At 39.9% G+C, this 9,584-nt stretch overlaps 1 pseudogene; it reads right to left on the reverse strand.

Annotated features, from left to right (window-relative positions):
• Positions 1-8,689: 8,689 nt before the first annotated feature.
• LOC148164702 (U6 spliceosomal RNA) lies at positions 8,690-8,774 on the reverse strand (annotated as a pseudogene).
• Positions 8,775-9,584: the final 810 nt, after the last annotated feature.

A 9,584-nucleotide genomic window follows, 5' to 3' on the forward strand; every position in this document is an offset into this window, starting at 1 on the left:
GGATTGGAATGTGGACTCTACCCCTTTTCCTCTGCTGTTTTCTGCATGTCTGTATTCATCCTTCCATTCAGCCATTTACTAATTCAAGACATTCAACAAATGCTCACTGAAGACATCTTCTGCACCAGGCAAGAGAACATCAAACAAAGCAGACATGCTCTTCTCCATTTCTCAGGGACATTTCCCTGCTCCCGTGGTCCACGTTTAGCCACATGCAGGGACGGACATACAGCCCCTTGGTCCCATCTCTCTCCCATTCTGGCCACGAGAGAGGCCACCCAGTGAAACAGGCTACCCAAGTCTCCCTCTTTGGCTCAGAAAGCTCTGGGCAGGCAGCCCAAAGGCCCCACTACAAGCATGCCCTCTGATCTTTTCGCACATCTCCCTCCATAGTATTTAATACGGTATATTTTTTTAAAAGTCATTCAGACACTAGCATAGCTGACCATCTACATAAAAAAACACACACTTCAGTTAAATAATGGGAAAAAGTCCTCAAGTTTCACTGATAAACTAATTTTTAACATGGTAAATTATTTGTTCAAAATCGTAATTCTTTCATCTGGTTGCTTTCTACCAGATGTCTAAAAAACCCAGCAGAGGACCTACCAAGCTCTGCACCACTTCAGTGCTAACTAGGAGTTCAGGGGGCCTACCTTGCTGAGAGTCTCAGTGACTCCATAACTGTCCAGGCCGATGCTTTTCCACAGCAGGGAAAAAACAACCGTAATGACCAGTGCTCTTCCATACTGATTAGTAAGCTATTTCAAAGACTATGTTGATCTATAACAAGACCTTTGACCTGCATATTCCTTCTGTGCAGGATGGCCCTTATATTTACACGTTATTCTATTATCGTGTAAAAGGAGGCCATTAAACATTATCCCATCTCATGTGAAAGACATACCGGGGCAGGGGGTAACAAATTAAGCTGGTTCCATTTAGCTCCCAAGGATTTTTTGCTGTGCTATCCCATTAAGTCTCCAGGACTCCAGCCCACTTCTCTTGGGCCCACATTATGTCCTGAGGCAATGTGAGGTAAGACCCAGTTAGGCAGAAACCAAGCAAAATTTAAGGAAATGGATCTGCATCATTTCTTCAGGGAGGCCGCAAACAAGATGCTAACTGATGGAGCGAAATCTTCAGCTGAAGCGGAAGGCAAGTTAGTAAAGCCAAGGGAGCCTACAGAGGCGGGAGACGCTCCCTTGGCTGAAGGCTAACACTCCCCGGTGAGGACTGCTCCTGTGAGGTCGCTGGTGGTACTACATCTCGCGGGGACACACTGACGCAAGACTATGGTTGCAAGGCTACTCGAGGTCCCATCTGCTTAGGTATAACCGCCCCCCCCTTGCCCCTTTTCCTCCCCGTCCCACCCCTGATTTACATACACACGGTGCTGGTACTCTCTTGTCTCTTCTTGTCTGTCCCCATGACAGGACCCCTTTCCTACCTGTAGTGAAGCCCTACTGTTTTCTGTTTCTGTTCAAGATATTTTCTTGGTGCCCCAAATTCTCTTGTTTTGGCTTCTAGCCGAACTATTTTGTCCTCTTTCTTCTAGTGAGTCTTACAAAACAAAAAAAAATAAAAACCTCTGTAATACTCAGCTTTTTAAATTTTTTTAAAGATTTTATTTATTTATTTGACAGAGAGAGAGAGCGCGCGAGCGCGTGCGTGCACACGCACGCACAAGCAGGGGGGAGGGGCACAGGGAGAGGGAGAAGCAGGCTCCCCGCTGAGCCGCGAGCTGGATGCTGGGCTCGATCCCAGGACCCTGGGACCATGACCTGAGCTGAAAGCAGAGGTGTAACCAACTGAGCCACCCAGGCACCCCGATATTCAGCCTTTTTATAATAAAATTGATGGCACATCAGACCCCAAATCTGATCAACAAGAACAAAAAAAATGTTGTTGTTTCAGTGCAGAAGCTTAAACGCTAAACTCTTCAAGTGCAGCAAGGAAAGAGAAGAAAAACAAGAGTAGTTTGTTCCATTGTAAAAATTAGGAATATAATATTCACAATTCAGAGAGAGTTAATGAAGAATCTGAAAAGAAAGAAGCTTGCTTTGAAGAGATCTTGGATCTTGCTGGCCTTCTTCTATTAATCATTTCTCTCTTTCTTCCATGTAGAGGAGCCCGCCTGTCCTGACTTCCATCTGTCATTAGGAGAACATGACCATCTGGAGTCAGAACAAGATCATCAATCCTTCCACATATCCAAGTTCTTTAAAAAAATTTTTTTTCTATATAACACAACTGAGAAGTCATTTGTTAAATTCCACTGCTGGTTCTGTCTGATTTCTGTGAGGGATTCATTCCACCTCTGAGTGTGGTGAGCAGGGCCATGATGTGAGGGTTAAGATGCCACCTTTGGGATCTGTTTTCCTTTCCTATTGCTGCTGTAACAAATTACCACAAACGGAGTGGCTTGAAAGAGCACGAACTTATTTTCTCATACTGCTGGAGGTCAGAAGTCCAAATGGCTCTTATGGGGCTAAAATCAAGGTCAAGTAGAACTGTGTTTCTTTTGGAGGCTCTAGGGGAGAATCTGTTCCTTGACTTTTCCAGATTCTAGAGGATGCCCGCATTCTTTGGCTCATGGTCACACCCCTCTGACCTCTGCTTCTATCATCACAACTCTTTCCCTAAAAGGCCCCTTGTGCTTATATTGGGCCCACCTGGAAATGCAGTATAATCTGCCCATCTCAAGATCCTTAGCTTAATGACAGCTGAAAAATCCATTTTCCCATGTCAGTTAACATATTCCTAGGTTCTAGGAATTAGGAGGAGATAGCTTTGTTGCGGGGTAGGGCGGGCATTATTCTGTATGCTGCAGGGTCTGACATAAGCAGAGGCTTACTTCCTGGAAATCAGCCTGATTTCCAGTTCATTATCAGGTAAATGCATGGGGATTGTTGGTATCTGGGTTTGACCTTTGGCTTATTTGACTGTAGTCCTAAATTCTGGTCTTAGTCTATGGGTGTTACAAAGACGAGCCCTGGCTTCAAGTTGGACATACCTGGGTCCTCATCTCCACCACTCAGGAGCTTGGAGAACCTGGGCAAGTCCCACAGCTTCTCTGAGTTTTGATTTTCACCTGTCTTCTATGGGGATGTTTTAGGGGAAACACACACAGAGACAGAGACTTGCCCGTAAGGCTGTTCTGGGAACACTGGGAAGGGAATGAAACAGGATCGGACTTCAATGAAGTCACAAGAAAGGCTTCAGCCAGTCCCACAGGGATTCTGTTGCTGGGATGGCCCTTCAACACTGTCCCTCTATAGGGCAAATGAACCAAGCAATGGTACCACCTGCCGGGGTTGGAACTAGGGTGAGGTAAGGGAGGCGCTCTGCTCAAGGACAAAATTTAGGGGTGCCAAAAAACTCAGTAACCAAGATAAATATTTTAATGCACTATTTATAGAAATCTAAATTAATACAACATCACAATGAACAAAATATTGAACCATATTAAATAAAGATGGGATCAGTAAGAGTGCTGTGTGGACCCGTATTGGAGCCTCAGGCCGAAAAAGAAGTTAGTTATTACCGATGCTGTCTTTATTTAAAATTGTCATATTTGATCATCGTGGATTCTTTATGTTTTTTATTTTTAAAAATAGTGCATGAAGATATTATTTCACTTGATTATTGAGTTTTGTGGCAAGGCCCGTTCCTCACTTGCTCCGCCTTCCTCTTGGCCCTGCATTGTACGCAGGCTATCCCTCCCCCCACTCCAGTAAGAGGTAGAATCTTAGGCCAAGGATAATTCCTAAAAAAGGGCTTAGCTGTGAGCCACCAGCAGCCAACATCCTGGCAGCTGGGGGAAGGAATGCTTTGATCCTGAAGAGGAAGATGGTGCCTACTACAGAATCCACTGGTGGGATGCAATGCCTATGTATAAGGAGATTACTTTTTTATATAGTTTTTCAGTCATTGGGATAGAAAAATAGTCATTAAGCACTTAAAGCTACTAAAGCTAATTGTTTCAGTTGCTAGTCATACTAGTGAATGTTGTCACAGCCAAGGCTTGTCTGACCTCTTCCTTCATCTTCCTAAGATCCACACATTTGAGTGAAAGGCCCAGATAATTTACTTAAAACTGAGGTTGCCATTAATATTACTGTAAACATATGACTTTGATCTATGGTTTATTAGCTTTGGTTAGAATTGCCGAGCAGATAAGCCAAAGTGAAACTTCATTTTATCCCATGGTCTGTCTATACCCTTAACCCCAGACAACTCTCCTCTGCTGGTGATCACAATAAAGTGATGGATAGGTATAAATCTTTCATTGCTACAAGGGGGAAAAAAAAAAAATATATATATATATATATATATCTCAAAGTGCAAGCCCTACCAAATGTGGGTTACTGAATGACCTTGGTGAATCCAGCATATATACACTATGTTTTGGAAGCTTGCTAACTTGGCATGGAGAAAAAATTATCTTCATTCAAAGATCAGTTATTCTTAAGGGGGAAAGGAGTTTATAAGCCTTTGAGGAAATTAGTTATTCTCAAAGGGGGAAGAGATTTACACCCCTTGGGGGTCCTATCAGAAGCTCCTGAACAAGGTATTTAAAGCTGCGGCCCCTTCTCAGCTTCCCACTAGAGAAGCGTTTTAACACTCAACATCATCTTCTCTGAAAGGATTCATGATTACTGCAGTGATGCCTGTTACTGCTAGGAGAATAACATTTACATCAGATGTATTAGGACATAAGAGGATAAGAACCACTGTTAAAATTTTGACACAAGTGTACCTGAAACAAAACAGTGGCATGACATTGCACAACTAACTGGTGTGCCTAGTGTCATTTGCCTCATGAACAATGTAACTGCAGCTTTTTTTTTTTTACTTTTTTTCTTTTATACTGAAGAATAGTTGACACACAATGTTATAATAGCTTCAGGTGTCCAACATAGTGGTTGGACAAGTCTATACCATGCTCACTACAAGTATAGCTCCCGTCTGTCACCATACAGCGCGGTTACAATGCTATTGACAATATGCCCTACTCTGTGACTTGTAGCTCCACGGCTTTTTCATTCCCTAACCAGAAAACTGTACCTCCAGCTCCTCTTCACCTATTTTGCCCTCCCCTCTGGCAACTTTTTCATGAACCAAACTTCAACAGTAGCTATTGAAAGGTATTTAAAAAATGTATCATTTCCAGAAACCATCTCTTTTCAGGAATACTGGAGATTTTTAACTTTTCTATCTTAGTTGAAGGAAAAAGGAGGCACTTTATTATATTGCAATAAGTCCTCTCCACATTCGGAAATAAACATTGTCGACACTCCCTTTTGCTTCTTGGCTTGATACTAGTTCTCTAGCTTTCTTTTCCCCCTTCTTCCTCCTGCCCCTCCTCCTCCTCCTGCCCCTTCTCCTCCTCCCTCTGCTTATAAAATAACTTCGCCATCTTTACTAATGCAAACCTCAAACTGATTCTTATGAAAGAAGCAACAGAATTTCTGGACACTGTGTACTCTTCAGATAATGCACCTCTACAATGTATCAGTTTCTTTTTCTCATTTTACAGATCATTTAGCAAAGTGTACATCCTAAAATGGATTGTGTAAATGCTTTTTCATCTGTGAGCTTATTATACTTCCTTTGGAAATTCTTTGTGATTTTAACATCCTCGAGGGGTAGGGTGCTGATGTTTTATATTTACTTTTGGTTTTATTTTTCTCTGGTTGCCTTTTAAATCCAACAGCCCCTTCTCTTTCCTCGTGATAATCATTTCTTTTATGATCTGAAAGCACTTTGTTTTTCTTCACTGTAATCCTGGTTGATTGTACAATATCTTCATTGTTGCTCAGTGCATAAGGCTTGAGGTTTCAGCTGCAGCGTTCAAACCATGATGAGCTTCAGTCATGGCCATTGACGGAAGCTCCAGCTTTCGGCTGGTCTTTGGAACAACCTTATTTACGGCCTTTAATATAATGTTGTTGGACAGTTGATCTTCTAGATGATCTGATGGAGGTTACACTTCAGAATCACTTCCTTGGAATGCCAAAGATTTATTTTCCTCTCATTCATTAAGGAGGAAAAAAAGAAAGAAAACATAAAATGAACGAATTGAAGAGTCTGCATGACAGGTATCTTTTTGTGAGTATTTCCCACCACCATCCCCTCCCATTTTAAACTAAAATAGTGTGTAACTGAATGCCCACTCACATTTCATGTGTTTTTTTTTTAAAGCAACTCCCCCCCTTCCAATAAAAGTAACTCCTCTTATACAAGGGGAAGAAAAATACCAATATTTTCAGAAACCTTTTAGAAAGAACTTTGAATTCCAGAATATTAAAGAAAAGTTGCAGATAAGTTAATCCTGCAAGTATTAAATTGAGGTAGATTACAAAATAAATTATAATAACATGGATTAATTGTTGACCTTTCAGGTGGAAAGTAAAAGAATATTTTTAAATTTAATGAACTGTAGATGTTTTAATTGTTGTGATATTAAGCTTTAAAAGTGGCTTTCCACTGGACATTCTTAAATCAAATTTAAAAATTATATAAAACTTTTGATTGTCATGATTGTTCTTGTACTTTATATGTATATCAGAAGAAAAATATTAGATACACATACGTTTCTTTTTGCAAATGCCATGATTGGAAAGTTTCTAAAGTATCACAGAATGCATCAAGTATGGATTATTTTATTTTTGCTACAAATGGTAAACTGATTCAATTATTTTCTATAGTTTTCTTCATTCAAAACGGTCACCTACCACTTGTTGGTAATTTTGATTTGAATGTTATTGCTCAGAAATATGCCCAAATGCTTTGTCACTTTTTTAGGGAATGGAGTTCTTTCTTTGGGGACTATGCATTACACGTAAATTTGTGATATAACCGTATTTGTGACTTGAGAGTGTAATAAAAATGTTAGATTTACAGAAGTATTGTCTCAGTATGACATCAGAGTTTACTGTACATTATTATTTAATAATATTAAAGAAACAATGATAGGATTTAGAAGATAGTCTTCTAGCATGTTTTGTTCCTTTCAGGAAAATAACATGTGAGCCCCTGAAAAAGGACCTTTCATTAATACTGAGTGAAAACATTACTGAATTGGAGTGTGACTGTGGGAGTCCAGCATATTGCAGTTTATGCTTTTTAGACCTTTTAAGGGTTGTTCTCCTGTGTACACTCTGTGCTTACAGACTAAGAATTACTCACATAGGCATTCAGTTGTCCTCGCACTGTTCTGATGGCCATTTGATTGACTGCGCAGAGGATGACATGGTGCACAGCCCAGACCACTCAACCCTTCCTCAACTCTAGCAATTACAGTCCTGCAAAGCAGGATGGTGGCTGATACTTAAGGAAGCCTCTAAGTTGGAAGAATGCAGACCAATTCGGAAATAGTTTTACCACTAAGCTTCTATAATCAGCCTGGGTAGTCAGATGTACCTTCTTTCATTCTGACCAAGTAGGGCCAAGTGGTTATTGTTATTTTTAATTTCCATCCAGAAAAATGAGGTTGAAATGTTTACTGGTTAAGGTTATTTTAAGGAGTAAAGAGAGGGAAATGGTGCTCTACTATTTATAAAGTACCTACTAGGAACAGGGCCTTGTATTTAGTGTTTGAAAGGCTTATGTTTGTAGGTCATAGTTTATGTACTGTGGGCCATGCTAAAGCCTCAACTTTAGAGGGCTTCCAATGAAAAGCTGCTCACTGAAATTTTGTTACAGTTCTACTGTTAAGCATAGCTTCATTCATGAGGCTTAGTCTATGGATCGGGAGAGTAGCATTCTAATGAGAAAAAAGCTTGGGAAGTTTTATTCCTATCTCTTAAGCTATGCTAAAATTTTGCTGTTGCTATAACTCGGAACTTATTAAGTTTCAGATTTTATTAGCCTCTGGAAAATTTTGGAGTTAGCAGAAGAGAGCCAAGAGGAAAAAAAACTTATCTTGAACTCACTAGTAAAATGCAGGAGGAGCACAATAAAATAGGTATGGATAAAATTATATCTGGTGTGTTGGTGGATCACCTTGTAGAATGAAATGAACTATAAACTCCAAATGGAACACATTTACCTATTAGTAGACAGGAAAATCCTAATAAAAACTGTGACGGTTTGATTTAAAATAATTTCAATCAGAAAGGATTTTCTAATCTGGGTACCACTATGCTTTTAGAATTTGCCTTGGGTATTCGAGTTGGATACACACACCAGGAAGTGAGAAGAAAATAGCTACTGTACATGGTTGTCACAAAGTCCGTGGATTCTTTTCCGATGGGAGAGGATGTGAATGTGGTAGGCATGGGAATGTCCAAGAAAGGGTAGAACAGCTAAAACAATCATGGCAGGAGGAAACAACAGAAGACCGAGAAGGAAGATACCAATAAAAGGCAGACTAGGTTTGTAAACATGTGGAGTTTGGGGCTATATATATGATGCTAAGCCTTTACACCCCGAAGGCCCTTACAGACATTACTGTGTTACATCAGAGTTGATGGATACCTGGAGAGCTTATGCCTAAAAGTATATCGTTAATTTCTATCCACTGTACAAACCAGAAAATTCCACAGAAAGTGTTTACATTAAGAAAAGGAGGTGGGTGAACCAAAAAAAAGTAGTCATCAGGTTAAGTGATCAATCACTTATATAAAACATCTCATCATTCCCCCAAGGTATAGATAAATGGAGTAATTTCCTATTTTTTTTTTCTAATATGGGACACTTCACGAATTTACGTCATCCTTGCATAGGGTCCATGCTAATGTTCTCTGTGTCATTAAATTTCTTACTCACCTTTTCTTTATTCTCCATCTATCTGCTACTTTTCAAAATAGGCAAAAATCATTTTCAGCCAAATGATAGCATTTATTGTGGGACATACTCCCTCAAATTCATAGCCAATGGTGATAATTGTATTCATAGCAAAGACATGCACCTTGCATTTTCTATTTTTGTTTGCCTTGCTTTCATTGGTTTATTTGTTTATTCATTCATTATTTTATAATTTGTGACTTCCTAAGTGAATTCTAAAATGCTAGATTGAAATTGTATTCTGAATCACATGTCTAAACTATGTCAAATATGTGTAATGGTTTGGAAAAGACATATGTCAACTATTCCTTGTAATTTCTTCCTTGTGAACTCAGATTGACTGGGATTAAAAAAATTCCATTAGTGTACCCTGCCTTGTTGATCTGGATATTCACATAGACCTGAGATGATCCCACAGTCCTTGGTTAGAGAGTATATAAGTGGGATGCACCATGAAACCTAGGCTGAAAGTCTCTTTTGGCTGTTTATACATAGATAGAGCGTCATCTACTATAAGATTGCTCTGCTTAAATGTAATGATTTCATCAGATTCTCTTCCATTAAGACAAGACTAATGAGGGCGCCTGGGTGGCTCAGATGGTTAAGCGTCTGCCTTCGGCTCAGGTCATGATCCCAGGGTCCTGGGATTGAGTCCCACATCGAGCTCCCTGCTCCTTGGGAGCCTGCTTCTCCCTCTGCTTCTCTCTCTCTCTCTCTCCCCTCTGTCTCTCATGAATAAATAAATAAAATCTTTAAAAAAAAAAAAAGACAAGACTAATGCACAAGTTCTA

Source organism: Eumetopias jubatus, unplaced genomic scaffold (assembly GCF_037043125.1).
Source record: "Eumetopias jubatus isolate StellerSeaLion01/CBP00866 unplaced genomic scaffold, mEumJub1_p1.0 scaffold_3, whole genome shotgun sequence".
Taxonomy (NCBI): domain Eukaryota; kingdom Metazoa; phylum Chordata; class Mammalia; order Carnivora; family Otariidae; genus Eumetopias; species Eumetopias jubatus.